This window comes from Enhydra lutris, unplaced genomic scaffold (genome assembly GCF_002288905.1).
Source record: "Enhydra lutris kenyoni isolate GAN:26980312 unplaced genomic scaffold, ASM228890v2 scaffoldscaffold21, whole genome shotgun sequence".
NCBI classification, from domain to species: domain Eukaryota; kingdom Metazoa; phylum Chordata; class Mammalia; order Carnivora; family Mustelidae; genus Enhydra; species Enhydra lutris.
The window spans coordinates 68,168,827-68,176,911 of record NW_019154105.1 but is presented as its reverse complement, the minus strand read 5'-3'; the positions used below and the strand labels follow the sequence as shown (position 1 = coordinate 68,176,911).

Genomic DNA, 8,085 nt, shown 5'->3' with positions numbered 1-8,085 from the left:
CCTTCTTCAGCAACAACAAAGGAGCATGACTGGAGCCAGTGGGCATGAGCCCAGACGGGGACACATTCATAATTTTGGTTCCTCTGGATCCAGCGCCAGGCTGGAGAGGGCATGACCTTGAGGATAGGCTGGCTGAGCAAAAGCCTGCTGTGGAAATGCAGAATCATGAATAAAACACAAGGTGCTGCAGCTCCAGGAATGACAGAGTCTGGGCACGGCCCCAGGGGGAAGGGCTGGAAACAGCCGGGTAGTTAGATGTCCAGGAGAGATATGCCCCCAAACTTGACATCCTCCTTGGCTCTGTTGGGGAGATGACACCTCAAAGGGGGAGGCTGGACCCCAGGGCACATTCTGACCAGGAAGATGGGCATCTTAGAGTAAAACAACAGACTGAACACCAGCGTTCTTCCCCAATATTTTGAGCAGTGTCAGAAACACAGGACTTTCCCAGGTTGATAGAGAAATTTCCCACCTCCCTGTCGAAAGAGCTGGGGGCTTGAATTTTATTTTTTTCATTTAATTTATTTTATTATTCATTTAAGGAAACAAATGTGACATTTTTTACAAGTGTTATGTGAGATGGAAATCCATTCCACTTGATTTCAAGGAAATACACGGACGATGGCCTGTCCAGAGTCCCTCGGGAGCTCTTTGAGTTTCAAAGGATGCATATTAACTCCCGTAGCTGGCAGTCCAAAGGTGGGGTGGGCTTCAGGACATGCCTGATGCTGGAGCTTGGTCTCCAAGCCAGTAGCAGTTCCAGCCTCACGACATCGAAGAAGAAGAGTCATCTCTCCCTGGTGGCTCTCTTAGGAGGGCTCTCTGTCCTCAAGGCATTGTGTGAACATCTGCTCCAGGCTCACTGGCCTGAAATGAACAAGCCCTGTGGAGCCAGTTCCTGCAGTGGGAGAGGTCTGTATGGGTGCCCAAAGCAAGCACTGTGGCAGGAGGAGGGGACACTAACCCTTCACCTCTCAGGCCGGCTTCTGGAGCATGGTGGGGAGGTGCTAGCCCCACCAATTTGTGGCGCCATAGGCAATGATGCTGGTTGGCAGTGCACACTGATGTCCACAACTGCCCTCATGGACTGGGCAGCTGCTCAGAGCTTGTACCATACCAGCCTGAGGGGGAACAGACCTTGTGTTCTAGATTGACAGCAAAATGTCTCCAGTATCCAGGTCCCCTGCCCTGTGACCTCTCATTAAAATGCAGTCTGTTTCCCTCAGTCCTTGAATCTGGACTGGCTTGCGTGGGCCAGCAGGGTGCAGAAGTGGCTGTGTGCCAGTTTTGAGGCTGAGCCTCATGTGGCCTTGGAGCTCCCTCTTGTTCTACTGGAACAAGCCCCAGGGTGAGCATGTCCAGGGTGGCCTGCTGGGAGGAGACACTATATGAGGTCAGCCAGTTGTCCCAGCAGAAGCCATCCTCATCCATACTACAAACCAGCAGAACCCAATATGTGAGGCCAGCCAGAAACAGAACCTCCCCGTGCGCCACTAACTTGTAGATTTATTAACAATAAATGCCTCTTTGTTCAAAGCACTGAGCTTTGAGGTTTGTTCAGAAGTGGCTAACTGGCCTTCATTTACCAAGGCTTCCCCCCACCTGCAAGAAGCTTTTTTAAAAAGGTTTTATTTATTTTGGGGGAGGAGAGGCATGCCTAGAGCCAGACCTGGGGCTTGATCCCATGACACTGAGATCATAAGCTGAGCTAAAACCAAGAGTCAGGCACTTAACCAACTGAGCCACCCAGGTGTCCCCTTCACGAACCCTTTGAGAGAGTACAACTGCCCCTGGAAAGCGGGCCAGCCAAGCGAAGCCAGGTCCATCTGAGGCGGAGAAAGCTCTCTCTAGACCACCCAGGAAACTGACATTCTGCTTCAGTGCATTTTCTGTGTAAATGCAGCCAGAAAACCCTCACTGACAGTACCTGAAACTCACTTGGATAGAGGTTCTCTGCAAATAGTTAAAAAGCAGACTCTCCGACCTCATCCACAGATTCAGGTTCTGGTGTGATGCCCAGGAATCTACATCAGCTGTGTGGCACTTGGAAGCAAAAACGTTCCAGTCTTTTCTCTGAACTGGAAACATTCAGGGCCAAAGGCATCATCTGTGAGGGAGCCAGGAATGTTCACACCCCAAGTTCAGTGCCAAATGAAGTTCAGAAAGAACTTAAAGGTCACAACCCTGAGATCATGACCTGAGCTGCAAATCAAGGGGTTGGACACTCAAGTGACTGAGTCACCCAGGCGCCCCTCAACATCACATGTTTAATGTGATTAAAGTTACAAATAGAGGGGCACCTGGGTGGCTCGGTCTGTTAAGTGGGTGCTTTCAGTTCATGTCATGATCCTAGGGTCCTGTGATGGAGTCCTGCATCAAGTTTCCTGCTCAGTGTGGATCGAGCCTGCTTCTCCCTCTGCCCATGCCCCTGCTAATGCTTGTGCGCAGGCTCTCTCTCTCTGAAATAAACAGAACTGAAAAAAAAAAAAAATAAAGTTACAAATAGAAAACCCTAGCTTTTCTTTAGGTTGCGAAATTCAAGTTACTAATCTTCTTTTTTAAATCTTTAACTATCATTTTGATTAGTTGTGTATGGTTCCATTTACAAGCTGAAATCCCCTTTAACATCTTTTTTTTAGATTTATTTTAGAGATAGAGAGAGGGTGGGAGGGAGGGAGGGAGGAAGTGTACAAGCATGGTGGGGGGCCCATGGGGCACAGAGGGGGAGAATCTCAAGCAGACTCCCTACTGGGTACAGAGCCAGACACAGGGCTCCATCCCAATACCAGTCAGATCATGACCTGAGTTGAAACCAAGAGTTGGACGATTAACCCACTGTGCCACCCAAGCGCCTCCCCTTTCTCATTTTAAACTGCATTTACACATGTAGAGTCTAAACCTGTTTTTTTAGCCTTTCTGAGGATGTCTGGAGAGCAGCCATGACGGCGGTGGCCTGGATCTGGGTTCCTTCAGAACAGGAGGGACAGGCTAGGCTTTCTATTGCCAAATCCATGTCCAAGTGCAGTTCCGGCTGCTCAACTCCAGGCACCCACCTCCCGCTATTCTGCTGAGGTTCTGCCCGGCATACGCCTGTGATGTTCTGTGTGGGGTCCTCCCTCTCCCCACCGACCCCTCTGAAGAAGGCACTGGACTATTACTCTCCCCGTATGCCTGGTAAGGGGACTGGGGAGACCTGCTCAGACGGAAGAGCTGGGATTCACACTCAGGCAGGCGGGGTCCAGAGCCCGCAGTTAGGCCCCAGGCCTCAGAGCGCTCCGGCATCTGCCCGCATCGTGGCCTTTCCCCGGACTAGTCCCGGCCGCAATCTCCCCCAGGGACTCACACAGGGGTACACCCTGTGCTCCGCCGCCCCCCGGGGTTCCCTTCTTCACATCCACTGCCCTCGGGATAACCCAGACTCAACCCGAGATTAGGTCCCCCCACAGGGCTCTCGCGTCCCCCCACAGCCGCCGCTCCCCGGCTCTGCTCCTCGCACCGCGGGAGGCCTGCCGGCTCCCGGACCCGCCGGCCTATCTCTGCACACCCCGGCTCCCTCTCTTGAGACCGCCCTCTTCCCTTCCGGCCCTTTCGGGTCTTAGATCCGAGGTCGCTTCCTCCAGGGAGCCCTCCCAGAGGCTCCGTCTAAGTACCTCCTCCCGGCCCTCGCAGACGGGCGAGGCTGTGCGTCCCTCTGGTCTTCGCCGCCAGCCTGGGAGGCGGTCGGGGATCGCGGGCACCAGAAGCCGTGCCCGGAGCCTGGCACGCCGAGTCGCGGGCGCCCCGGAGTTGGTGCAGATTCGGGTCCGGGTTCTGGCCGACAGCAGAGACTCCGGAGCCACTGCTCACCAAGGCCACGCTAACAGGAGGGGAACTTCGGCCGCTGGCCCGAGATAACATCCAGCTCCGCGCCGTCGCCTCAGAACGCCGGGAGCCCACCGCCGCAGTAGCCCAGTAAACTACAACTCCCGAGAGGCCTTGCGCGCCGGGGGGGGGGGGGTGTGCAGGCCGCGAGTCTCGCGGGAAGGCGGGAGCTCGAGCTTGCGGACGTGGGCGGGGCCGGAAAGAAGCGCATTTCAAAGCGGTAATAGATGGTTTTTTTAGCCAATAGGATTGAAAACATACCTCCTGGACCGGTAGACCGCGGGAGTCGAGGAGACGACGGCCAATGGGAGTGCGCGGGGGATGAAACCCAGGCCTCAGGAGCGGAAGTGGGTCGCTGTGGAGGCGGCGGCGTCTTGCTCGAGGATTTCTCCTCGGTGGCTTCCGGGGGTGCTTCCTCGCCAGAGTGCGTCGGCGGCGGTTCCTGCCGCACCAAACTCGCTCCCGGTAAGTCAGGCTTCGCGGAGAGCAAGCGGCCAGCCAGGGCCGAGCGGATGCGGGGTTCGGACGGCTTCGCGGCCTTGTGGAGGTCTGCGGCGCGGCGGCCCGCCGTAGCGTGGCCAAGCCAGCTCGGGCCGAACGCCCGGCCGGCCTCCCCCGGGACCGCTGCCCCGCTCGCCCGCCCGCCACGCCCCGCCGTCCGCGTGGCCGTCCGGGCCCGGCTCGGCGAGGGGGACTGACGTGCGAGCGCCTCGCCCAGAGCCTTGGCTGCCCCAGCGGGCTGCGGCCGCGGCTCGGGTGTAGCGAAGCCAGCGAAGCCGGGGGCTGGGGAGGGGGACGGACGCGCCCAAGGTCACGCCGGGAGTCGCTCCGGGGCGCCAGTCTGTGCGGGGCGTTCAAGGGAGGCCCCGGCCGGGTTTTTGTTCCCCGCTGACGCCGCCTCCTTTGTGTGCTTGCTCCGCCGCCCCGCCATCGCGGGCCTGCGAGTGCGCCCGGGCCGCGTGGCCGAGCTTCCTGGGCTGACGGCGCTGGGGGCGGCGGGGGCTGGCCCGGGCGGCGCCCACCCGGGACAGAGCTTAGTAGGTTCTTCGCTTCCGGTTGTTGGGGCGGTGGGGAGGGCGCTGGAGCGCTGAGGCCTGCGGCCGGCCCCGCCCCTCGGGCGCCTGCACCGGCTCGGGCGCCTGCACCCGGAGCTTGAAGAGCGAGCGGGGGCTCGGGGGAGGCTTGAGATCCGGAGCACAAGGCTTGGCGAGCACCGCTGTCCGCCCTTTGACCCATCCAGGGAGAAGGGTAAAGTTCGGAGTCGGACTTCCCCACGGGAGCCGTTTTTGTGAGGCTTTGGCTTTTATCTTCTTCTTGTCCGTGCCCATCGACGTTTACAGTCACACCTTCGTCCTGCTTCTGCGTTAGGGTCTCTGAGGCAGACCTAGGGTCTGAGCCCTGCGTTCCTGCACCCAGCCGAGGCTTCGGGGTGGTTGGAGAGACTGAGGAGGTGTGCCCTAGGTCGTGCAGCCGGCTACCTAGGTGACGGCAGAGCCGGCCTGGAACCTCGCTTTCCTTTGGGTGCAGGACTAGGCCTTTAAGTTCAGTGACTGGGAGTTTGGGAACCACTAGTGATGAAGGACAGACGTTCGAGGGAATCGCTTTAACTGGTGGTGTGTGGGGAGACATTGTTGGGTTCAGTTTTATCTGAGCTGCAGGTGAAATGGGAACATTCAAATAAAAAGAGGTGGTGTTGCTGGTTTTGTATTGCCTGAACGTGAGCTTCCAACTCAGATTTAAAAATCTTACGTTAATACAGTGTTTATTAACCTTTTTTTCTCCCTAGTGACCTCCCCTGGCATTTTTTAGGTTTTCTTTTTTCTTTTTTTTTTTTTTAAGATTTTTTTTTTTTAATTTGACAGACAGATCACGAGTAGGCAGAGAGGCAGGCAGAGAGAGAGGAGGAGGCAGGCTCCCCGCAGAGCAGAGAGCCCGATGCGGGACTCGATCCCAGGACCCTGAGATCATGACCCGAGCCGAAGGCAGAGGCCTCAACCACTGAGCCACCCAGGCGCCCCATTTTTTAGTTTTTCTTAATTGCCCTCTCCATGAAATGTTAATGCTTCTTAAATACTGTAGGTCTTATGTACTGTATAGGTAGCTATTGCTTGATCATAAAAAGAATAAGATTTTTTTTTCACCCCCTTTGAGAGTGGATACTTTAAAAATTCTAAGTCGGCACAGTTTTAAGGTCTTCTGTGTGCCAAGCTTTCTGCTTGGGGTATAGCCACGGACAGAACAGGCATGGTACAACCCCACGTCGAACTGAGGAGGGTGGGCAGAGGGAGTGAGAAATTCCCTGAATTTGAAATATAAATTGTGGGAGAGACGAGAATGGAGAGGTAAGCAGGAACCCGGTCACAAAAGGTGTTTGCTGTGCCCCAGGTTAATTCAGAATTTATGTTAAGACCACGTGGGGGGAAAATCACTAAATGAAGTTCTAGTAACATGGTTAGATTTGCATTTTTTTTTTTTTTTTTAAATCACCATACTGTGAGGATGGCTCAGAAAGATGGGTGAGACTAGTGGCCTCTGGACCAGTTAGGCAGAGAGAAGTATAGCTTGGACCATAGTGAGGAGTGGGGACCAAACTCGGGCCAGTGATTGCCAGTCGTGGGAGTTATTCACTGGATTTTTACTTAAAAAGCTGTTGCAAGGTTCATGTCCAGTAGTTTATACCCCTGCCAGTTTCTGGAAAAGATTTGAGGTACTACTGAATGCAAATATGTGCAGAAGGTAATTGGTTTTATGCTGCATGAACATGGCTTTGTGTGTTCTTTGTGTGTGTGTGTGTGTATGTTACTAGTGTCTTATTTTGAAATGATTTATGTACATCTTTCACTGTCCTCAAGTTAGCTGGCTCTTGTAGATGTGACAGGGCTGACTTTTTTTCTTGAGGGATAATTCACATATATGCTCTTGTAACTTACTTCTCCTAACTAGCTTGTTTCTCAGCAGGGCTTTGGGGATTGTAGAGCAAGGCATTTTAAGGTTTCCTCTCTGAGGAGGAAGGCCCACAGCACAGATACTGCTGCATCTCAAAGTCAGAGTTCAAGTGTGAGGAAGCTGGTGAGGTTGGACTGTAGAGTGCTGCTACAGAATTTCCTTTGGAAGGGCTTTTTTCCCCATGTATAAATAAAGGTTGTCAAGTTTATTATTCCTACCTACACTGTGCAGGGTAGGAAAGGCCTGAAAATGTCTCACAATAGTAGCTTCCTTGTGTAAAATGAAATTATGACCCTAAGGCTTTCCTGGAGGGATGTCTACACCCAATATGGGGCTCGAACTCACACCACCAAGATCCATTCTAGCTGTTATGTCTGTGGAGATGAGATATTCTTTACTTTTCTCCCATGGTGATGATCTGTTTATAAGTCTTCCTTTGTTTCCTGATGGTGACTATATTTTTACTTGCAATGTAAGGCTCTATATCCCCCTTTCATCCTTTATTTCACCTCAAAATAGTTTGTGCCATCTCTGTCAAGCATCTAATGAGCTTGATAGTTTAATTTTTTTTAAATATTTTATTAATTTTTAGAGATTTTATTTATTAGAGAGCATGGGGGGGGGCGACAGAGGGAGACCTGAGACAAAGGCAGATGCTTCACCGACTGAGGCACTCAGGCACACCTTGATCATTTAATTTCAGTGGAAGAAAGTTATGGTTTATATAGTCAGCGTGTTTGTGCTAAGAGAAGGGAACACTGCAGTAAATATTGACCTTTAAGACAGGTTGACCACGTTGAGTACAGAAGAAATGGTTAGATTAGGACCAGGAGGAGCAGGAGAAATGTAAGGAACCTGTGAGGTCTTGAAGGATGAGCAGGAGCCATATGGGTCCCTTTCAGACAAGGGGACAACGTGGATCAGATTATGCCCCTGGTATTAGGAGGAGACTGACAGCCAGGATACTAGAGTAAAGTACAGTCAGTTCTGCTCTAAACACTTGTTTGGAAGCAAGATTTGTTCCAACAGGATTTATATACTAGGAACAGTTTGAACATTATGGGGATTTTGAGTTTGCTGTGCATAATAATTTCACCTATGAGAACTACTAGACGAACACAGAAAATTAAACTGAGCAGAGTCAAGTCACGTAGACTGTAGACAGTACACACCTCAAGCATCCCCCAACTCTCTCAATGACTGTGTGTGGCATGAGCCACACCCTTACACATGTTTTGTTTAAAAAAATTCTCCCTACTTCCCAGTAACTCAAAAACT

At 52.7% G+C, this 8,085-nt stretch overlaps 1 protein-coding gene across 1 annotated transcript in view; it reads left to right on the top strand.

Annotated features, from left to right (window-relative positions):
* Positions 1–4,148: 4,148 nt before the first annotated feature.
* LOC111149321 (ring finger protein 4) overlaps positions 4,149–8,085 on the top strand; it is a 35,484-nt gene continuing 31,547 nt past the window's right edge. Inside the window, exon 1 of the mRNA XM_022506317.1 lies at positions 4,149–4,326. The gene's annotated coding sequence lies outside the window, so the exon portion shown is untranslated. The remainder of the gene's footprint in view (positions 4,327–8,085) is intronic.